General features: G+C 41.1%; 1 protein-coding gene and 1 long non-coding RNA gene across 5 annotated transcripts in view; one reads left to right on the top strand and one right to left on the bottom strand.

Moving 5' to 3' along the window:
* Positions 1-24,412, top strand: part of FLNB (filamin B) — a 136,712-nt gene that overhangs the window by 2,976 nt on the left and 109,324 nt on the right. The gene's annotated exons all lie outside the window — the stretch shown is intronic.
* Positions 1,209-24,280, bottom strand: LOC140104948 (uncharacterized). The gene is made up of 3 exons (XR_011850462.1): positions 24,210-24,280; positions 21,288-21,423; positions 1,209-1,755 (listed from the first exon to the last, which is right to left on the bottom strand). It is a non-coding gene; the product is annotated as an uncharacterized lncRNA (long non-coding RNA).

Here is a 24,412-nt window from a genome sequence, read left to right as displayed (position 1 = left end):
AATCTTGAAGCCCCTCCAAAAGATAAATGCGGGAAATCACTTTCATTTCAATTCTGCTAATTCATTTCAAATATTTGCAAAAATGTATTTCTTTACTAACAGTGGCAGATTTACATATTGGAAAAATCTTTGGTTTGGTGTTTTGAACTGACTTTTGGAGGCGTACAAGTATATGCCAAAAATTGCGCTTTAGTAAGGGCACGAATGGGTGCAGGCTATATCTGGTGCACCATAATGGGGGATAAAATGACCCACTCCACCAAGTACAGCCCCCTTTACTTGGCGTAGAAGGGGAGATAATCACAATTCCTACAAGCCCTGATATATGACCTCCTGTGTGTTTACACGTAACCATTAGTATTGGACAGTGGTCATGCAAGGTCTTTTTTTTCTCCCCAAAATATAGTTCAGAGGGAAAAATAGTTTTAATCATACAAACAGTATTAATTATTGTCCCAGGAGATCAGTATAACCATGACTTTGTTTGTGCTGTTGTAGCAACAGGCCTGTGAAAATGTATTTCTAGTTCAGGATTGTAGCTGAACTTGGGGGAGTGTCCTAACACTGCTGTGTTCTTAGATCTCTGCAATTAAATAGCTCCCCAGCCTCTTGGTGCGTTGCTGTGTTAGATCTCACAAAGTCCAGCTACAATTCTGGAATATAAATGCATTTTTCACAGTCATGCTGCTACTAACAACAACAAAAAAATATGGCGATACATATCTCCAGGGGCAATACCTAAACAAATGCCTATAGCTGCAGCTTTGTATGATCAATACTACTAGGTAGTATTCCCTAGTGAGAAAATCTGTTCCTCCCTACACTACCAGTGTTTAAAGGGGTTGGCCTTTAAATACATTTATTCCATTAGACATGTCTACCTGTGTCTTTTCCTTTTTTGAGATCTTCAGCTTTTCTCTGTTCTCAGCATTCACCCTCTACATGCATACACAGCTTATTCTCTCTCATTGCTCCAGCCTCTCCTCACAGTCCATACTTCCACAGGGGGAGGGAGCAGGATGAGTCATAATCTTTTGCTGCAGTCCCTCCTATTCATCGGTGCTCAGACATATAAACAAAGAAGTGCAAGAGTCTGCAGACAGCACTAAAGTAAGTCACAGGTCTGCTGAATCACTTGATGAACATTCAGGGATTATTATTATTACGGCACACGGTAACTTATGTAATAGAGTGGCCAACCCCTTTAACTGTACTTTTGCACAGAATCATTCTGAAAATTCCATAAGTATGGTGATAATGGTGTATTATTGGCCGTACGTACTAAGTTACTGTCCTATTCCATAAAGGGGCAGCAGGTATTTATCATCCCAGATTTTTATGGAATCCAACAGTGAAGGGAGCTCTGTTGTATCTGATGTCATGATATGTAGCTATTACTCTCTATAAGCAGTGCTTGCAGCCTGTGTGTGACGTGCTTCTGTATTACAGCACCATATGGCAGCACATGATATATACTGCAGTGTTTCCAGCTTCACCATTGATGCTTATTTCAGGATCTGTTTCCGGGTCGGCTGTATTCTTTCATTTCTGCTGATAATGGGGTGCAGGGTGTTGAGTACATGCCAGTATTTGCTGTTGTCTCGCTGGACTTTGGTCTGCGCAGATGTTGGTGATGAAATAAGGAGCCGCTGTAGGTCTGTTCTTTGCTGATAAGGAGCACAGGCCGGAGAAAATATCTCCATGACACAATGGCAAATGCAGAGTCTGGAGTAATCGCCTTCTACATCTGTTCTGCTGGAGAAAACAAAAGGCAAACTTTCTAAGAATCGTGCCACTTGATGTAACCAAACTAGTAATAAATGTAAAGATATATTCCACTTAAAGGAAACCAATGTAAGGATAGCTAATCCTTTAGTACCCTCTATCTTTTCTAATCGTTAATCAGGGTAATATGCAAATTTTGTAAAGAGGCTACTGGGGCGTGGAGTAGTTGGAGCTGAGGCTACACGGCCTTTAAGTCAGGTGTTTTACAGGACTACAGACTAGATTTTCCAATTTCCAGGGCAATTAAAGAGGACCTTAACCATCTCACACATGTAGTGACTAACGCATCTTAATGTAGGGGCTTTATCACAGATTTTGGAGCCCTCCAAATTTTCTTTCTAGCCCACACGGTCACGGAGATATCAGTCCCAATATATGACCATTATAATCCTCTCCACTGTCAGGGGAGGTGCTGAAGCAGAGAAGGGGGGCTTGTGTTATGATGATCTCAGTGTTTATCATAACACACGCCCTCTGCTCCAGCTCCTCCTCTCTGACAGTAGAGAGGATTACAATGGTCAGATACAAGGACTGATATCTCAGCAGCCATGCGAGCTAGAAAGAAAATTCTAAGGGCCTCAGTATTTGTGAAGCAACGCCTACATTATGGTATCTTCATCTCTGCATGTGTGAGGTGGTGAAAGGCCCTCTTTAAATCAACATCAAAGAGATCCGGACCTGAATCAAATCTTGTGAAACATTTGAGGCTTCAGCAAAACAAATCTTGAACGATTCCCTCATCTCTATTCCCCAGCTATTGCTTCTCATTCCAATCCGTCTTTTCTCATATAACTTCCATCATGACTATTTTTAATTGCTCCTCATAAAATTCTGGAACCCACCAGGTTCACCAGAAATTTCATTACATGGAATAAATATTATTATTACTAAATGTTGTTGGATAAGGATTTGCCCCTTGACACAAGTTATTATACATGTCACTTTTATATTGGGATAACTTAACTAATGTTTTGTAGAATATTTGTGCTTAGAAATTCCTGACATACCGGCGTTCCATGGGTGACATAGCTAATTACCAAGTCACATTCCTTGTACGGTCACTTTTCCTAGAACCATCATAAATTAACTTTGTTTTCAAAACTTGATACATTCTAATGTGGGCTAGATAACAAGTTGTTGCCTGGGGGTTAAATTTCTTTTTTTAGTTTTTTATTTATTTTTACTTTATTAAAATTGTATTTGTCACAATTTTATAATTCTAGATAAAATATTTAATTTTTTAAGACTTATATTGGAATGTCTCACACACCCGGCCCTACACAGCTGATGGGTTACCATTTGTGGTCTTCCTTCTCTCTGGAAATAGTCGAGTAACTGACTAATGGCCATGTGGTATGTAACGATTCTCTCCAAATTTGTATATATGGCTTTGTTTTTGATAAACACCCGCAAGAATTACTATGGAGACCTGCCTGAGGAGGTGGGAGGGGGAGGTCAATGTGAAACCCGCTTGGTTTCTGTCAGAAATTGCCAGTCTGCTCAAAATCCAAATATTTTCTTGACACAAAGAATGAAATTTCCACCAAGTTGTTTACGAAAGGAAAAGCATAAAAAAGGGTGTTGTTATAACTTGTGGTTCTGTTTTTGGGGGGTTTTCCATGGTGTAGAACACTTCTTTTCATAATACAAAATGAGTAGGGAAAAATACTAACATTTCTCTTAATTGAGAGTTAAAAGAACCGAATATTTGCCAAATGTATCTAATTTCTTTGGAAATATTTGTGGTATTTGGTGAATTGTCTTCTTCAATGGATCGGCACGATGTCCTAGGAGAAAAAGCGGTCCAGCCTCAGTTGGCTCCAAACCCTTGGGTGGAGAGGAATTTTGCAATTCTTTTGTAACGACAAACAAGGATTTTGTCCTTTGTCTCAACCCTGGCCTCAACCAATCGATCACTTCTATGGTGACCTCACTCTTCTCCAATCAATTATGATCTGCTGCTGAAACTGTGGTCTTCAACTATTGATATCTGTTAATTTTGGTTGAGCTTTGTTCACATCTATGTTGCGTTTTACAGCCCTACATGCAAGTCACTGTAATAGATGTATCTCTCATGACAGATACTAATGTAGAACAATACTAAGCGTCTCCAATTTGGCAAAGGTCAACAATTTCATAAAATGTGATCAGCTTACAGTATTTTTCGGACTATAAGGCGCACCGGAGTATAAGGCGCACCATCAATAAATGCCTGCTAAATCATCTAGGTTCATATATAAGGCGCACTGGAGTAGAAGGCGCACCTGATTATAAGGATGAATGACCAGCAGGTGGCAGACCTGTGCACAGTTCAAGGCAGCTGTTGTCTGTTAGTACAGTTCATATATAAGGCGCACTTGACTATGAGGCGCACCTTTGATTTATGAGAAAATCAAAGGATTTTTAGTGCGCCTTGTAGTCCGAAAAAAAAGGTACATGACTACCAAAAAGATTAATCGTTTTAGAATAACAAAGCGACCACCTAACCCAACAAAGTAAGGAACTGGATGTCAAACAGCGAAGCCTACAATACTCTGTGGATAGAATCCATGTAAAATGTCATGTTCTAGAACATTTATGGACACCCGTATAGAATGAGGAGTTGTTCCAACTCTCCTTTCCCTTGACATGTATCATTGACTAGATTCATTGCCAGGAATGATCTCACCCAAACTCTGTTCTCCTCATAAACATGAGCTGCAGGGTGTGGTAAGTGAAGTGTTTCACTGACAGAAACCTTTTTAATATTTTGCTTCTGAAAAACAACTTCCTTTTTTTGTGTGTGTTTGGAGAAGACTCCCACATTAACACCGTGGTGTTAAAAAAAAAAATTTTAGGGAAACTCTCCCTGTTCCTTGGAGCGTACCACACTGATGATTAATGGGCCATTCCCAGGAACTCGTGTCCCTGCCACTAAAAACCCCAACCAGACGAGACTGGGAAAGACGTATAATATATGGTGTAAGGTTTTTTAATTGTCTACTCCGGTAAATGGATTTGAATTGACAGTATTGATCTCTGATGATATGAATTATTTCCGATAAAATTTTTACAAGAGAAAATCATGTTTTCCCTGCGTTTCATCTGTAACGAGGTGTTATCCTGCACCACGTCTAATTACAGCTGAAGCAACTCCATGACCTCATCCGAATTTATGTGAAACTTGAAGGTTTTCACTGACCTTGAGGCAAATGATATGTTCGAGGCAGAGGCGCATCTGATGTGTGGTGGAGGCCCTATAATTGCTCTTTCCAGGTGGTTTCCTTGTATAATATTACAGTAATATTGCACTTCTTACTTTACGGACAACTTCCTTTCTGCTTAAAAGAAATCTACCACCAGGATGAAGGATTGTAAACCAAGCACACTGACATAGTGATGTGTGCCCCCTCTGGCAAGATCTGATCTTTGTTTAGCTCCTTATGCCCTGGTTTAAAAAAAAAAAAAAAAGAAAACCTTTTAAAATTATGCAAATGAGCCTCAGGTGTTAATGGAGCCCCTTTTGGCTTATTTGCATAGTTTTTAAAGCCCTTTTTTCTCCATAACAAGGGCATAAGAACCTTAAAGAAGTTCAGATCCTGACAGAGTGGGCTCACACCAGTATGTCGCTGTGCTTGGTTTACAATCCTGCATCCTGGTGGTAGATGTCCTTTAAGCAGAAAGGAAGTTGTCCGTAAAGTCTCAATATTATGCGCAAATAACTTGCTGTTTGCACAGCAATGGCAGTAAAATGTCTCCAATTTTGTATAGAAATTTGTCTTATTAGATGACATTGGTTTTTTAGTTTTCTGAGGTACCGTAAACTAAACTGTTGCCCTTATAATTGGTTACTATCACTTCTTTCTTTCCGCTAGAGGTCCAGTGCAGCCAAAAAGTGTAGGTGTTGTCGTATTGATTTTACGGCACAAATAAAGTTCTTTTTGTTTGTTGCTATAAAACAGAAAACTATTATCATTTCCCAGTTTTCGATGATAACATTTCTGATCAGTTTTTCGCAGGAAATCTCAACCCAATGAGACCTTGAGAGCCTGTTCTCTAAGTCATGGTCCCCCCAGCACCTCATAACTTGGAAGGTGTCCACTCTCGACTTCGATTTGGCTACATTGAAATCCTCTTAGTCATCGAGGGATCAAAGTCTCTATTGTTACAGACATCCAGTGATGTGGTGAACATGTGTTTTCCTAGAGCTAAATGTTCTTTTTTTTTCTACATTTCCTAAACGCTGCCAAAAACTTGCAAGACTTCATGTTTTATCAAGAGAATATGATGACTCGATCAATCCCCCCCCCCAAACTGAAAGCAGAGCCCCCTGTGAAGTCATCATAAACCGCAGCCTTGTAACCGAGGCCTTGTCATCAGCTGATTGTGGTTTGGGTGGTTTCATATAGGTTGTATGTGGATGTTGGAGACTGTGATGAAATATTTGGCACGGGTGATGTCTGTGAAGTCGGAGCTGATATGGATGACCTGTGTGAGGGCTGTGTCTTATCTGCTCTCCTGGACTTGCATCTCACATGCGTCTGGACGCAGATTAAGCACAGTTAGTCGCTGGCGTGACTTAAGACACCAGAGATTTTTTTCTTTGCGTAGAAAGGTCTTGGAAAATCTCAACCCTACTTATGCAAAGTAGTCTCTATTTTGACATGCTCTAGGTATATGGGGAACTATTCATACCTAAAATCTTAAGAAAAAAAAACAGAACCCCTTTGGCTAGTGGTAGTGGACCTATGGAGTAGGCGCTAGAGGTAGCGGAGACCTCTCTGAGGGCACCTAGGCATTTGTGTTCAGGTGGACATTGATAATCTGAATTTCCCTTCCTTCTTTCAACGTATTTGTGTCCTCAGGTTACTTATACGATTTAAAGGATATCTACCACCAGGATAAGGATTGTAAACCAAGTACACTTACATAGGGGTGTCTGCCCCCTCTGAGTGCCAGAACTGCAACCAAAACCAACTAATTTATCGGAAAGTACCAACACTGCAATTCAAGCAATAACTTATCGCAAACTGCTCTGCACCGCCTTAAAGGAAATCTACCACCAGGATGAAGGATTATAAACCAAGCACACCGACATACTGGTGTGTGGCCCCTCTGGCAGGATCTGTCCTACTTTTAGCTTCTTATGCTCTTGTTTTCACAAAAAAGGCTTTAAAAATGATGCAAATCAATCTGAGGGGCACCTGGCTCCATAGCTGTTAATTGGGCCCAGAGCCCCTCAGGTTGATTTGCATCATTTTTAAAGCCTTTTTTTGTGAAAACAAGGGCATAAGAAGCTAAAAGTAGGGAAAATCCTGCCAGAGGGGGCAGACACCACTATGTAAGTGTACTTGGTTTACAATCCTTCACCCTGGTGGTAGATTTCCTTTAAGGCTGCGCAGAGCAGTTTGCGATAAGTTATTGCTTGAATTGCTGTGTTGTTACTTTCCGATAAATTAGTGGGTTTGGGTTGCAGTTCGGGCACTCTGTCTATAAAAGGTTCTCAATTCCTGCCTTAGGCTATCTGCATATGATGAGTATTATGCGTGGAAAATAGGAAAACAATACAGTATCACAATCGCTTCCAAGTCCGACTTTAGAACCTGGTTCATGATTGGCTGATGTAAAAGAAGTTTCTTTTTTGTATAATAAAACCCCACATTTGCAGTGTAGAAGTGTGTTTTATATATTATAAGGTTATTTGTAGACCTCTTTTATAGTAACACAATTAGACACAATAATATTAAACACAATATTAGAAATTTTAAAATCTATTAGGTCCCTGGTAATATGCTATCTATTAGATTTTTTTTTTATTTGAATATGGACCTATAATTTTTAAAATGGGTTTTTAGGAAATGTATTGAATCAATCATTTTTATGTGAGAGTATATTACTCTCTATCGCCAGCCCTATGCCCCGGAACAGGGGCATAACTTCAGTGGTGGCAGCCACTATGGGGCCCGCAGTGTAAGGGGGCTCCTTCATCTGTCCTGATACTAAAGATATAGAAAATATAGGCTGTATGTGTATATGGTGTGTATATGCTGTATGTCTGTATATGACACGGTATGTGTGTATTTGTGCAAGAGTGTTTAAATGTGTGTAGAGTGAAGAACTATATGTTTATGTATATAGGTATATAAGTGTGTAAGTGTATAGGAGTGTAATATGTATATTTTTAAGGGGTAAGGGGGCCCCATTTAGAACTATAAAGCTCATGTACAGATATTCCCCTTCACAGCCCTGCCTCTTCTAGTTACACTCCTGCCCCGGAAGAAGCCAGAACAGGTGAAACTTGGGTCAGGCAACAGGTTTTTGTTGTCCGGTATCTATGTTTTCTGCAATGCACATTTCATACCTAAGTTTGTGAGTAGATTTGACATAAAATTATTTTAAAGGATCCCGCTGGGATGATCTGCACATTGTAGCTCCTCATTGATGATGCCGATCGTCTGCTGGGTATAGTTGGTGTGAACGAAGTCTGAGGAGACATAACTTTCTCCTGAGAACGTTCTCTTATATCTGACCTCGCTGTGGTGACATCTAACCACTGTCATCTGCTTGCTGTGTAAAAAGTTTTTAGAAATTTTTTTTTTTTTTCCTCGCTGCGGGATTCAAACTTTGCCACAGCACAAATGTGTTACATGTTTAGAGTAAATGGGGAAGATGCCGTCTGATTTGTTCACACTCATCAGTGCGAGGTGCGACACCGCCGACTTATTTCCATCCTTCATAAGACGCCCATGAGTGTAGCGTACACAATGGTTTGTTTAGAGGACTAGTACTTTTGAGGACCTCTTCTGTAGTCTCAGGCCAAGCCTTAAATCCGTACGGCTCGCATGTATTTACTGAACTTGTTTGACTCACTTCCCATGTATGGGAACCTCAGGCCGTATAATACTGTGCTAACAATCTGTCATAAAAATCACATTTCCTTTGACGGTGATCTCCTTCCCAAATGTACAAAACAGAAATGTGCACAAAGTCCTGGGCTGCGAGGGAACTGCACAAGAAACAGAAACATTTCTTCAGTTTTATTGTACGGACTTGGCAGCAGATTTTCCTTTTGTGCTATTTAATGAACTCCTGTGTATGTCGAGTAAATGGAAACCCAGACAAGTGTTAATTTCTTGAGCAATTTGTTGTGGTTTCTAGATCGTTTTATCCAAGATTTTTGATATGTTGTTATCTTTTTTTGTTTGAGATGAGTGACTGTGAGGCAGCAGGGGCAGCGTCACTTCAGTGGCCCCTATATTCAGCACTAGAGCACCTAGAACCATGGTTCTGGTGTCATGTTAAAGTTAAGAACCTCATCTTTCAAACCACATTGTGGTTCTGAGATACAGAAAAGTAAATACAGATACAGGTAATTAAAGATCTAGTCTAATATTGGATCTTTGACTGCAGTTTGCATTCCCAAGTACATCTTTAACTTCCTGTATCTCTAGCTCCATAGCATACATACCTCAATCCTGATGTGTTTTGAAAGTTGACATTCTCATCCTTATAATGACACTGTTGCTGCTTCCAAGGCAGAGGCATATGTAGTGAGGCCCTTCTACAAGTGACACTTCTTTAGTAAAAAGTAAAAATTTCCATATGACGTTGGAGGGTTTCTTTTTAGGTAAAAATTTAAGATTTCGCAAAAAAGAGGATATCCTATAAAGGATATTTCATCCCTCGACTAAGGGGACAGGTAGTTTGGTGAAAAAGTTGGTGACTGTGTCCCTTTAAAGTGGACCTCCCTTCTATATTACATATCTTTTTACAGATACATCATTAATCTCTGTGGTCGGAATATCCCTGTAAACCCAAGCCATGATATAAAAGCAGGTCATGGCCGTACAAGTCTGTTTGTGTGGCCACAGAAATTCCCCTTTATATCGTCAGCTATATGTGTATTCACACTATGTTACACACTGTCCTCATTTATTTATTTCAGTCACTTTCCTATCATCCCAGTTCTTGGAGAAACCAAGGTTTTTTTTCTTTTACCAGTAATGTTCTGCGTTCAGACGTATCAGGGCAACTGAGGGGCTTTCCTACTCGTCATAATCCGCACAAGTTGTGATCGGTTTATTGGCGAGTTTGCATGATGTAAGTTCATTACCAGAACTTTTTGCAGGCAATAGATGATTAGTTGCCAGGGTTATGCTCTGCTTTTCATTAGGTCTTATTTATAACATCTCAATATATATTACTACCGTATTTTTCGGACTATAAGGTGCACCGGATTATAAGGCGCACCGCCAATAAATGTCTGCTAAAACGTCTAGGTTCATATGTAAGGCGCACCGGAGTATAAGCCGCACCTGACCTGTGCACAGTTCAAGGCAGCTGTTGTCTGTAAGTACGGTTCATATATAAGGCGCACTGGACTATAAGGCGCACCTTTGATTTCTGAGAAAATCAAAGGATTTTTTGTGCGCCTTATAGTCTGAAAAATATGGTACATGTCCTACACCTAGCCAAACAGAAGTGTATGTGATAATACTATAACATTCCTTTTCTTTTATTTGCCATAATTCTACAAAATTATTACAAATATCACCTCTCTATGTAAGTGCATGATCTCTTAAAGGGGTGTTCCCATTTCAGCAAATATGTATTTTTTTTTTGTTTTGTTATTATAACGAAAAGTTATACACTTTTCCAATATACTTTCTGTATCAATTCCTCACAGTTTTCTAGATCTCTGCTTGCTGTCCTTCTATAGAAAGCTTCTATCTTTACTTCCAGTGGATAGAAAACTGACCATGGTCACACAGGTGCACGGTTCGTTAGTATCAGAGAGTAATCAGAGCCCTGCACTACTAACAACTGTGCACCTGTGTGACCATGGTCAGATTTCTATGTTTACTTCCAGTGGATAGAAAATGTCTGTAGCATTACAGCAAGCAGAGATCTACACAACCCTTAGGAATTGATACAGAAAGTATATTGGAAAATTGTTTAACTTTTCATTATGATAACAAATAATTGTATTTGGTGAAATGGCAACACCACTTTAAGAGATCATGCACCTACATGGAGAGGTGATGTTTGTGATAATTTTTTGTAGAATCATGGTAAATTAAACATAGAAGATTTCTATAGAATGACAGCAAGCAGAGATCTACAAAACCTTAGGAATTGATACGGAAAGTATATTGGAAAATTGGATAACTTTTCCCCATACAAACAATAACATTAATTTGCTGAAATGAGAATATTCCTTTAACAGTTGAATATGAATTCTTGGAATTTCACCCCCCTCCATGAATTTTTTGCAAATGATGGTTAGATTTATAGATTTGTTTTGTTTCAGTGATTTATCTGCAAGATGTCAAGAAGACCTTGAGCCCACCAGCTGGATGATGGCTGCTCCTGAGGCATATACAATATTTGTCGTGTTTTGGAGAAACAAATGGGCTTAAGACATGCAAGTAACCTATGGTCGGGGAGTTCAGCAGCCGGAGTGTATCAGCGCAGAAGGGAATAAGGGGCTACGCTCTCATGGAATTTCTTAGGACCATAGGTCTCAAGAAATCCCCTTGCTCATAGGACTACAATCATGATAGCGCTCATTTATCTTACAAAATTAGCTCTTTATATATGGCCCCATAATAAGTGCGCCCTGCTGTAATTAATATATTTTATTCTTCTAAATTTTTGCCAAGGAGTCTAGTAGGTGGCCCTACGCATGTCACACCACCCTGTGGACGACCCTGTATGGAATATACAAGGATTGTAATTAAAGGGACACTGTCACCAGATTTTACCCCATTCCGTCTTTTATGTGAAATCTCACCCATTTGCCTATAAACATCCCCTCCAATGTCATGTGAAAATGAGCAGAGGCGAGTCATTTTTTGCCTGAGGTGAGACAAGATTAGAGACTGCAGGGAGAGCACCACTTCAGACACTTCTATCTTTAAGTTATAATTAAGACGGTGTCCGTCGAAACGCGTTAACCCATCTTCTTCCCGTGTTTGTGACATTTTTAAACAATAAAGAAGGATATTTTTTGCATCGTACCCAAGTGATGGTCTCCGTGTTGTGCCGGTCTACTACCATTTTCTTCCTGCACGTGCTATACGGCTATAGACTAGTCTTTCCGTGCACCAGAAGATCTACACAGAAGGTGTACAGCCCAGATGATCCTAAGGTTGGGTAAACCGGCATTTTTTTCGCTTTTTTCTACTAAGTAGTTAAAGTGTTATATGTTTGTATCTTTAACATTGCACCAAAAACATTTTTTTAGGTGCTACAGAGCCAAAGATAAGAATCTCCTATTTCAGATGCATAAGATTTGTGTTTCTGTGAGTTAGAGAACTGGCGATACAGCAATTGAAGGCTGGTTACACATGAGCAAGTTTGATCTGTCAAACTCGCAACGTGTGCTGGCTGGAACATCTGGTCTGAACACTGAGCAACCGGAACTGAACTCAGCATGTCAGGTCAGTTCTGTTCCAGTTACTCATCGTTCAGGCCGGATGTGTCTGCTAGCTTTAAACGTGATGAATCAAACTCGCTTGTATGTAACAGGCCCTAAGGGTATGACATTTTTATCTGCTGTATTCTTACTTGTTATAGCTCTGATTCTCTAAATCTGAAAGATAAGATTTTTATCTTTAATATGACACCAGAAACATTTTTGTAGGTGTTATAGAACCAATGATAGGGATGTCTGAAGTGACACTCCCCCTGCTGCCTCTAAACTTGGTTCATCTCAGGAAAAATGACTCTTCTCTGCTTATTTTCACATCACTTTGGAGAAAAATTTTTCCTATTGGTAAAACCTGTTTTTATTGTGTATTATTCTAGACAACAATCATATTTTTATGCATCTGTTTACACTTTTTTTGGTTTTTAATTAACATCCCTTCTCAAATGTGGTAAGTAGGTTCAGCATTACCAATGTAGAAGTCATAATCATCCCAAATTTCCCACGTTCCCTGATACAACCTCGCACATTAATCTTTTACCAGCAGGGTCGAGTCGTGGCCCAGAAAGACCTTGTGATTTTCCGCTTTGTGGGCAAAGATCTGAGATGCTTTTTGAATGTTCTGTGTTACCAAGTTACCCTCCTGGAATCAAATGAGCGGAGATTCTCACTTCTTGTAAATTTCAACTAATTAACACGAATGTCAAACAAACTTAACGAAATCCCCTTAGACAGCGATGCACTTGGCGTAAACCAGGAGTAACGCAATACGTGCCGGAACGAATGGAAATTGTAGTATTTATTTTTTTGCCCGTTCCCCTCAAATCAGATTATTTACATGACTTTGTGACGGAGTACATCAAAGTTGGAGAAATTAATTTACAAAAGAATTACCAAATTTTAACCCTTCCACTCCCACGTGGCTTCCTGTTCTGTCTACCATTTGTTTCCGTCATTGTTAGGGTTTCGACAACACTTTTCAAAATTTGGCAAAAAAATACTAAAAAAGATTATGGAACCCTCAAGGTGTTGGCTGTTCATCTGCTTTATTTCTAGCTCTCCTTCTCCTGGACACACAATGGAGGTTAATAAGTAGTCGGCTCAGTGCTGAGATTTCCATGGTCCCTTGTTGTGTAGTAGCGGAGTCGCGCCATAAATCTTGGCTTGTTTGAGCTTTGACATTGGCCCTGGGATGAGCTCAGCTCTGGTCAGGAATGTGGCCTTCACATGAGCTCTTCTTGGACTCTTGGCTATTTGTCATTGACTCTGAGTAAGACCTCCTTTGTTTGTTTGGTGGGAGGGAACTTTGATAAAGGCTTTTGGCGCACCCTATGTCACTGGCACAGAAAGCACAGTGGTTTTATGAATGACTTTGATAAACTGCATTCCAGTTACGCCTGTCGAGAGCAAACAACAAAAATGGCATGTTGGGTGTGATGTGCTTCACAAAACCATTATCTGGGTAGCAACTTTTTTTTCTCCGTTTATTGCCTAGTTTTTTTTTTTTTTGTTAAATATATGTACTTTTTTGAGTGATTACTGAGCTAAAGAAGCATTTAGGTGAAAAGAATGAATGGCCTTATAATAATAATTCCAACGATGCACAGAGCTGTCCCCATGGGGCTCACAGTCTAATCAACCTACCAGTATGTTTTGGAGTGTGGGAGGAAACCGGAGGACCAAAAGGAAACCCATGCAAACTCTTTGCAGATATTGACCTGGATAGAGGACCCCAGCGCTGCAAGGCTGCAGTGCTAACCACTAAGCCACCGTGCTGCCCTATACTTTTGTGAAACGAACCTTGCCACCTTGTAGTAGACCTATTTGGCTATGAAGGAGCCCCCAGACAGCTGACTAAAGAGCTCTCCTGGAAATTTCTTCTCACTTGTGTCTTTCTAGTTGGCTGATATTTTTTATGCATGTACTCAAAATCTACACTGCACACATAATAATAATACTTTATTTATATAGCGCACACAGATTACGCAGCGCTGCACAAAGCATGTCAAATTGGTCCCTGTCCCAATGGGGCTCACAATCTAAACAACCTACCAGTATGTTTTGGAGTGTGGGAGGAAACCGGAGAGCCCGGAGGAAACCCACGCAAACATGGAGAAAACATACAAACTCTTTGCACAAATTGCATGTAAGTGCAACACCTTTTGCCTTGAAAAAGGTATGATCTACTGGTTGGTGTCCCCTTAGTTTCCATGTGTAAATGGAGGCTTTTCGCCGTCTACGGCACTTTCCACCTAGGAGCTTTTTTAGGAATCTGGGGTGAATGCTTGTAATAATTGACTCCAGTCGCCTGCTGTCCCCTTGTCGTAAATTGGACACATTCCTCAACAGGGGCAGGGGATATCCAGCCTGGATTAGTTCCCTCCAATTCTGTGTATGGTGGCCATGTCCTCTCTGCAATACTTCACTAAAGTGAATGAAATTGAACCTGTAGTTAACTGTTTGTTGAAGCAATATTTTTACTACTTTTTTATTACTTTTGAGCGACACCTTTTAACAATTTTTTGTTTTGCACATAGAGAACATCAAAATGAGGTACAGGCAGTCCCCGGGTTACATACAAGATGGGGTCTGTATGTTTGTTCTTAAGTTGAATTTGTATGTAAACTGTATATTTTATCATTGTAACCCCAGCCAGAACTTTTTTGGTCTCTTGTGACAATTGGATTTTAAAAATGTTGGGTTGTTATAAGCATAGCTCCCAACCGTCCCGATTTTGACGGGACTTTCCCGTTTTTCGTACCTCTGCCCCGCGTCACGGGCAGCTATGATATTGTCACGGATTCTCCCCCCAGGTCCCGCTGTGTCCCGGCGCTGTGTCCGCATAGTAAATACTTTGAAAGTCTCAACTCACAGTACAGAATGGCTTCTACAGACATCGGGAGGGAATCCTTTTCAGAGAAGTGTCGGGCTTAGCGCAGAGCAGAGACCACGTCATCAACTTCAGATCTGTCCATATATGGTCACTGCATCTCCTAGGGTTCCCCAGAGCAGACATCAGGCAGGGAATCCTTTTCAGAGAAGTGTCGGCTCAGCCGGAGAGCAGGGACCACGTCATCAGCTCAGATCTCTATCTGTCCATATATGGTCTCCAGGTCTTCCCCAGACACAAGCTCTTTATATAATTAAATTACATAAAGTTTTGCCCAGGCTGAGATTCGAACCTGGGACCCTCTGCACCATAGACAGGAGCTTAACTAACTGAGCTATAAGCCCAGTGATACAGAGCTGAGGATTTCTGGTAACTAAGACATGTTATCTGCCATTTACACTGACACAGACTAATGCAGCTCTGTGAGTGATCTTCTCAGAGATTATTATTGTAATTATTGAGACTATTATTATTATTATTATTATTATTATTAATTTTATTATTATGGAGATGATTATTAATAATGGTAAAAATAATAATAATCATCTCAATAATAATAATAATAATCTCCATAATAATAATAATAATAATAATAATAATAGTCTCAATAATTACAATAATCTGAGAAGATCCCTCCCTATATACCAAGGCAGTATATAGTTCTTAGTTACCAAAATTCTCCACCTTGTTAATCACTGAGGTTATAGCTCAGTGGGTTAAGGCGCTGTGTTACTATTGTACATGGACACTGCAGGTTCTGGGTTCAAATCCCAATGAGGATAATTTTTTTTTTTTTTTTTTAAATGATGATTTTTATTATTTTAATATGGCTAAAATTTGGGGCGTGGCCAGGGAGTGATTGGGGGTGTGGCTTAGGGGGATCGCCGCGGCACGCTACGCGTGCCGCCATTTTGTCCCTCTTTCCTTTTCCCAAATGTTGGGAGGTATGGTTATAAGAATCAGGATTAACAATAAAGCTTCATTACAGACGCCTGTGATAACTGTTACAGCTGATCATTGTAGCCTAGGACTAAAGTACAATAAATTACCAATATCCGGTGGTCCGTTTGTAACTAGGGGTCGTATGTAAGTCGAGTGTTCTTAAGTAGGGGACCGCCTGTACATCTTTATTTTCTCAAAACCCTTATCTGGTGCCGGGGGAACCACATACTTTTGGTTGTTTGCGAAATTGTCAGCCAAGTGCAGTTTTACACTACTCTTGGGTCATGGACTCTATGAAGCTCCTTATCCGTTGCCAGGAATAAATCAAAAGTATTCTGATAAGGAGAAGGGAATGAAAACCATTATTATAGTGCAGCAGTATTTGGCCATAATTTACATGGCATATTTTTGTGTGTTTTATGCATGCAAAGTTTTTACTTATTTTTGTTTTAAGCTTGTACGTGTCCAGATACTTCATTATTTGTGTTGCTTTGTATGTTTTTGTTGGATTAGCCTCCGTTACACGCCGGCCTGTAACTTTATAAGAGCTCCATTTTCTGTCATGCCTTCTGGGCAGACATCAGCCACTGTGCGGCTCCGAGGTCACAGCTGTTTGTCCATTTTTCAAATTGGAAATAAAGGATTTCCTTTTGTTTAAACATTCCATTGTGCTCCATGGATCTCCGTCTGGATTTTACAGCCTGTAATTTTGTGCTCTGAAAGGTCAAGTTTAAACTCTGCATCCGATACAAGCCCCTAAGGATGAATTTATGGGTAATCTTCCTTTTTAATTTTTAGCTCTGTATTCTGTACAGAATGGACTTTGGCTAGATTTTTTGCACAGATAAGACTGAGGTAATAGTAAGTCATGAGTTGTGTACACTGAGGCTATTAATCATTTTAATTTTAGTTTCATTTTAAGAGTAGGTTGAATTTAACATCTAATTTTTATTTTCATTCTTCATAAATAAACATGAAGTGGTCTTTGGTTTCTATGGCAACAACTACAAACAAAATGTTATGTAAGTTTGAAGGAATTGGGGGAAAAATGGAAAGGACTACACTATGGGGGTCATTTACTAAGGACCCGAATCGCTATTTGTCGGTGCGTTTCCCGAAAAGTACCGTTTTGCGCCAACTTGCCCCGGGTTTTTGGCGCACGCGAACGGATTGTGGCGCATCGGCGCCGGCATGCACGCAACGGAAATCGGGGGCGTGCCGATTTCCACCGTATTTTAAAAAAAAGTGTTGCTCGACACGCACTTACCTGCACCCAGGATAGCTTGGTGAACTCCGACGGACTTCAGCGCAGCAGCGACACCTGGTGGACATCGGGCACACTACCTTAGTGAATCACTGGAAGACCCGAATCAGCGTCTGAGAATCCGCCGCTGGATCGCGAATGGACTGGGTAAGTAAATCTGCCCCACTGTCTCCAGAATCAGACTACACATCTTTATTATTTGAGTTGGGTAACCTGCACTCTCAGATTGTTTGTGTGTTGCCACAGGGGTAGTCATCCGAGTAAGTAAAGTTTATGGAAGCGTGCGCTATCTCTTCGTTTATATATACATTGTATGTGCAGAGGTATATACAACTATTATGCCACGCAGGTGACAAAATACCTGAATATCTGCGTATTTATAAAAAAAATATATATATATATTACGTTCTTATCTTTTGACACTAGAAATGGCAACACCTAATGCATAAAAAGGAAAAATAAACCCATCCCTATAGAACAGCGTTCCCAGATTGTGTCAGAATTATAATGAATGTTCTCTGATAAGAGGCGAGGTACGCTGAGCTCGCCATGGCATCTGTGTAATCTGAGGTAAATCCAAACCCGCCTCAGTGGGCCTCAACCCTAGTGTAACGTTACACAGGCCCAGTGTTACTTATTAACTAGTTAAGGTGGCCGGAAACTAGGGAATTGGTTTCTTATCAGACACTTGTGTACCTCGGGTGTGAAAATGTTTTTTTGTGGCTGTTGCTATGAATGATATATTTAGTCCTTAAATAAACCTAAGGGTGTTAGAGATCTATAGGGATATGGCAGAAACCCTCGTATAACCTGAGGTTTCGCCCTTTGAGAATACACTGAGTGTAAGTAGACTGTAACCAAAGTGAGTCATAACAACCACCACCCTATCCCTCCAATTCAAGTACCTTTTTAATGCCTTTAAAGAAGGTATTCATGTTGACTTTCTGTACATTCTCAATGTCTGTGTTTGTACTCCATGTTAGAAATTATTTTTTCTTTCCATATAGTCTGTGTGTACAGTCCTATTCATGACTTCTCCTCGCCTATAGATAGTGGAGATTCATACTTTATCTGTATCACATTTGTTATCTAGGCTTCTAGCTACACAATAGATCTGTCATCGACTTCCCCACTTTCTAATGGTAGTGAGAGGACTCTGATCCATAAACGGAGACTAAATGAGCAAGGATGACTCTTCAGCTGCACGGATTGTAAGGGTTTCTTCACACATAGCGTAATGACTGTGGAATCTACCCTAGTGTTAACTCTGCAGACATTACACAGGATAGGAAACGAGACAAAATTGAAATTTTGTTTCGGAAGGGGACAGTTCTCAATCTTTGCATTGAACCTTGACCGGTAATTCTGGTACTAATTGCTGCAGATGATACATTTTTTTTTGCGCAAAGTGGAAATCCTATTGTCATAAATCTCGTACACTAGACTTCTGAAATGTTGCGCTGCAAATCTGCAGTCAATACGTAACGTGCAGTTATCCTTGGTGTCTGCTCACCCCTCTCCACAGAGATATATGGTGCACGGCTTGGTAATGCTGGGAAAGATGGGACATGTCTTATCTTTTCCATGGGTATGGAGCGGTACAGTGCCGCACGTGTGCTGCACCATGCACCTATTGCCGATCTATGGGGGGGGGGGCATATATATACGCCCTGCAACAGTCGTGTGAATCTAGCCCTAGCCAGATTTAGAGTCTTCCTTAGCTTCCTTAGCATCGAATTTATTGCCAATCAAAGATTTACTGGACCAGTTGGGGTGCTGGCACCTGCAACCTCAAAGTGGCCAAATGTGCTTCAGGATATCAGAAATAGCCCTAGTGCTCCATGCCCAGGGTCCATATTGTATCCAGGCTGTGCAGTGTTCTAGAGCCTACTTTCAATTGTACAGTTTACTCCAAGAAATATATTCTTTTGCTCTAAAATTGTCATCCTTTATACATGCCATCAAGTTTTATTTGATCTACCTTCTTAGTGCATCATATATGTGTATATTATAGATGCAGATAGCAGTATAAGGCCCCTTCCACACTAGCGAGTGTGATGCGATGAACTCGCATCACACTCGCAACGCAAACTGCCGGGAACCCACGGCCCGAACGCTGCACCGCGGGAGTGAACTGACATGCTGAGTTCACTCCCGCGGTGCAGCGTTCGGGCCGTGGGTTCCCGGCAGTTTGCGTTGCGAGTGTGATGCGAGTTCATCGCATCACACTCGCTAGTGTGGAAGGGGCCTAAGTGTGTACATCGGTTTCTCCGAAATAGAATCCATTAATCAGATTAAAAAAACTACACACAGCGCGGCGTCCGATAAACCAATTTCAAGTGAGACCTCGATGTGCCACCTGAGGGTTACCAGGAGATTACAGAAACACCTTTCTAAGGATACTGGAATGGTTAATACCTGCTTTACCGGAGACTAATCACAGATTTACTTGTTCCCAACTAGGTCATTCAAATGCAGAGCATGAGCCTAAACGGCCCCCAGCGTTTGTGCGCCTTCCTGGCACGGTGCTGCCCTGGGAAGGTGAGATGTCATTATAGTTTTGCACGGTTCCTGATTAGCTGGCCCACATCACACGCTGCTATGAGGAAAAAATATGTGCAAAGGCTCCCAGCCATGGTCCGGGGCCAGCCTGTCCTGTGTGATCACTACCAGATGGGCCGGGGCAGTCTACCCCATTAATATCTGATTCACATATGTGCTGGCAGCTGCATGGACAAATATGTAGCCATAAATAACCATATTAATACTGGATGTTATTGATGTGATTGTTGGAGGTCTGTTCTATGATGTGTGTACTATGTAGGTTTTATACATTATACTGCAATCTCATCACATCCATTAAAATGTTCCACATTCTTATTTTTTTCATTTGACTGTTTCCTACTTTATTTACTGTGTAGTTTGTACACCAGCGGGTGTGCAAGGAGTTGTACACTACCATCTGTTATTAATACTGCCATCTATAACCTGTCTATCCTTGGGTTACAATAGATTAGGTTAGGCCCTTTAAAAGCCTGAGGCAGTGTTCACACGATCTGTCTGAAGTGAGTATTGAAACGGGGAGGGGGGAAGGCCCAATCATGTATGTGCTTCAACTTAAATGCATTGGATCAATAAGGAGCACCAGGTGTCTTGCCTGTAAACCATGCAAACCAAGTGGTGCTTGTTACCGGTCACATTTGTTTCAGTTGAAAGGCTTATAGAATTGGTGCAAGCCGTTCCCCTGGTAGTGTGTTTAAAAATGCACTTTAGAGGCAACGTGTGAACCCATCCTAAGGTTGCGTTCACACATTCCAGTTGGGTTTATAAACGTAATCCATCCGGAACTGAGAAATACTTGTCCCGTTTGCAAATACATTGCAAGTGAAAGGCATGGAATTGGTAAGGAGCTCCACGTGATCAGGCTAAACCCCTCCACGTTCCCGTTGGATTGTCTAAACGCAATCCAACTGGAATGTGTGAAGGCGGCCTAATGGGTTCAGGGCAACAGTTTCACTGGGTCGCTGGTGTTCCTACTTGATTTGATAAGTGGGGACAGTTGGAGCCCACACAGATTGTTTGCCTTTCAGCATCATAATCTTTAAATGAGGCAGAGGTGTAAGAAGAAGGCACCACCCTCTGTGTTGTGGCCATGTCGGGGAACTGAAGCTTTGTTCCTATTTAGTTAAATGAGTTCAGGTGCTACTCTGCAATACAGTGAATGAGACCCTCTGGAAAGGGCCTGAACAACTGATCGTTGCAGGGCCAGGGTTGTCCAACCCCCATCTAAGGATAGTTCATTAGTGTGAAAAGTATAAAGGGTTATTTAAAATCAAAAAGAAAAAAAAATCTCTTTAAAACCTTTGTATGTTTATGCTGAGATAAATATCCTAAATTTCTAATCTTTTAGACGATGACATAAGCCACTGAGTATTCTTCCCGTAGCCAGCTCCTGACTGCGGAGGATGTTTTACATTTGCTGTGGTCCCGTTCCTTACCTCGGCTGACGGTACGTTTTCCTCGGCTGACCTCTTTGCTCGGATATATATCATAGAGAGACTATTTAATCTGGAGCAGATTTTGGACGATCCTCGTGATCCTGGCTATTGTTACCATAGTTTTTTTTTTTTCCTTCTAAAAGTCAACAAGAACGTGGTCAGAAAGGAGCACACCACGTGTTATCCTTTACGTTAAAAAGCGTTACAGAGTTTATTTTTCCTCCCGATTTCCACCCAATAAGCAAACGTAAAGTTTTAGTAATTTGGAAAGTTCTCTGCGGAGCATGGAATGTTACACAAGGTGTATGAAAGGGCAGGATGGGAAAGTTGCGAGTCTTGTGTTTGTGTATGGTCACTGCTGAGTGGTACATTCATCTAGTAGTGATTTCTACACATGAGTGGCAACGAAGCAGCACACAAGGGGCTCTGTGTATAGCCCGTGCCTTTAAGTCACATGCTAAACGTTGCGATCCCTAATAGAATTTCTCACTATGTTATAAAAAATAACCCTATGAATAGATTGTGGTTTTGTGATTTAGAGCCTGTGTAATCAGCGCTGATGCTGGTAGCATGCTAATTAGATAAACGAGTTTGGCATCTAATCGCAGTGAATAGATGGAATGCGTTACGTGAACATGTGGACACCAGGGACTCTATGTAATGAATATAATAAGGAGGAGATGTGGTTTTGTACTTAACTACTGATAGACTGTGCCAAGGCAGGTCCTTTCCCCTATTTTAATAATGACTTTATTTATGTTAGGCATACTTGCCGCCCCGTGGCTTTCAGAGAATGGACCAAGTACTGGCAGACAATAGTGGGATAATTTGTATATTTAGGTAGAATTAAAGGGGATTGTTTGGACTTAGAAAATCATGGCTTATTTTATTACTGGAACAGTGTTGCACCACACTTTGGCAAGTGATACATTGGCACATTGCAATATTGCATATTGGCTTCTATCTTGGCTGACCTGCAATACTATTGACAACCTGTGGACAGGAGTGGCGCACTTTGTAAATGCAGCCGTGTTTTACTGATCCTGAAGGCTTAAAGGAGTTTTGTCTTAATCCTCGAATATACCAGGGACCTAATTTTCACTAAAGACAGGTTACAGAAGCCCATCACATCTGCATTGCACTTACCGTATTTTTCGGACTATAAGGCGCACAAAGAAGCCTATGATTTTCTTAGAAATCAAAAGTGCGCCTTATAGTCCGATGCGCCTAATATATGAAATGGGAATAGCCATAGCGCGAATCACAGCCTATCTCCCTGCCTGACCACTCACCTCTGCTCCCTGATACTTGCTGCTGCTTGCGGAGGATGGTGCCGATCAGTGGCCTACGTTCTCCTCCGTCCTTGTGTGTGCTGGCGATCTTCTCATCATGCCATAGGTAGGCACTCGGGTCGCTGCCGTGGAGGGTCGGCTTAACAGTGCTGGTGACGGAGCAGGCTCTCTGTGCGACCTCTCGGCATCCAAACCACGCCCCCGGACCCCTTCTAAACCAAGTAGCCGCCTGCGCCTTATAATCCGGTGCGCCTTATGTATGGACCAAGACATCTTTGCTGCTCTTTATTCTTAATGCGCCTTATAGTCCAGTGTGCCTAATCACCCGAAAAATACGGTATGCCTTTCTGCCTTCTCTAAGCATATGCATTAGAATATAATTGTATGTTATAACTTACCTTGCACCCTGACAGAGTCTTCTGTGTAGTCCCAGAGGTTGGGTTTTGGTTTGGATGCATTTCAAAATACAACATATGACTTGTCTGTGCTGCAGACTGCTCAGCTCTCAGTCCCCAACTTTGTGCTCCCTCCTTCTCCTTCACTAAGCTCACAGCCTGTTGAGCTGACATCAGTGGGAGAGGGCAGAGCTGTACAGGAGCACCAAGGTGGGGACCAAGAGCTGAGGAGTTTGCAGCAGAAACAGACAAGTCACATGTTGTATTTTTAAATGCATCCAACCCCAAAGCCAATCCCTGGGACTACACAGAGGATTTTGTTATGGTTACAATTATATTGTAATGCAAATTCTTAGATAAGGCAGAAAGACATCTTTGCAGTGCAGCTGTAATGGGCTTTTGCAACCTGTCTTTAGTGAAAATGAGGCTCTCTGATGAAAGGTTCCCTTTAAATATCTGATCAAAATGGAACCAAGTAAGTCCCCCTCAGCTGCCTAATGTTGCCTTTGTACTGTGATACAAGCGGAAAGTCCAATAGACTGCCATGGAGCACAGGAGTTTACATCCTGCCCTTCATAGACTGCAATTGGTCTTCTGACATGCAACCAGACAAGCTAATGCCAGAAGTACAGTTATGGGGGCTTCTGTTCTGCCTATCGTTGGTGTCCCAACAGTAGGACCACTCATTATGAGACTTGATTATGGGAAAACCCCTTTTAATATTGGATTAGAATGAATGTACGTAAACAATTTTTGGTCAATGTGAAAACATGTATGGTAAGTATATACACTGAATCATTATGGTGGGTCCAAGGGCTTAGGATTGCAATATGGACAATACCAAAGGGTTTATTTGAATCACCTTGAAAGACAAAATTCTACATATAAGCCAGGATTATTTCCGGATATTTTAGCCAAATGTAATCGTTATGCACCATTCGCCAAACGAAGGCCAACAAAGCCTCCTTGTATCCTATAGAGAGAAATTATCTCTTGAAATTCTATATCAGATGATCCTCCCTGAGGAAATTTGGCTCCGACAGAGCCAATAGTTTTTTTGGGGTGTTGTCTCTTTAATAATTCTATTAAAATGAGGGCACAGACCCTGCTTCCCCCTCCTCCTCCTCCATCATGAGTCTTTGCAATGAAGATGGAAATTTCAATATAGAGCAAGTAAAGTGCCATCACTCAATGTGGAGGACATTAATGGTATTAAGTGATACCTCGCCAAATACCTGGAGGGTTTGCACATTGGGTGAGCCAGACCAAATGTAAGTAACAGGAGCGCAGTGGGGACTGCTGATGACATCACTGACGATATTATTGCTCTCCATGGAATGTCGGCCCTCATAAAGAGCCCTCTGTTCATGCCTGGCATTGGTTTGCCATGTCTATAACAGGTTTCTGTTGACATGAAGGGTTTGCTCACTCTACACCT

This window comes from Engystomops pustulosus, chromosome 10, assembly GCF_040894005.1.
Source record: "Engystomops pustulosus chromosome 10, aEngPut4.maternal, whole genome shotgun sequence".
Classification (NCBI taxonomy): Eukaryota; Metazoa; Chordata; class Amphibia; order Anura; family Leptodactylidae; genus Engystomops; species Engystomops pustulosus.
Note: the sequence above shows the minus strand (reverse complement) of the source record. Positions and strands in the feature narration are given on the sequence as shown.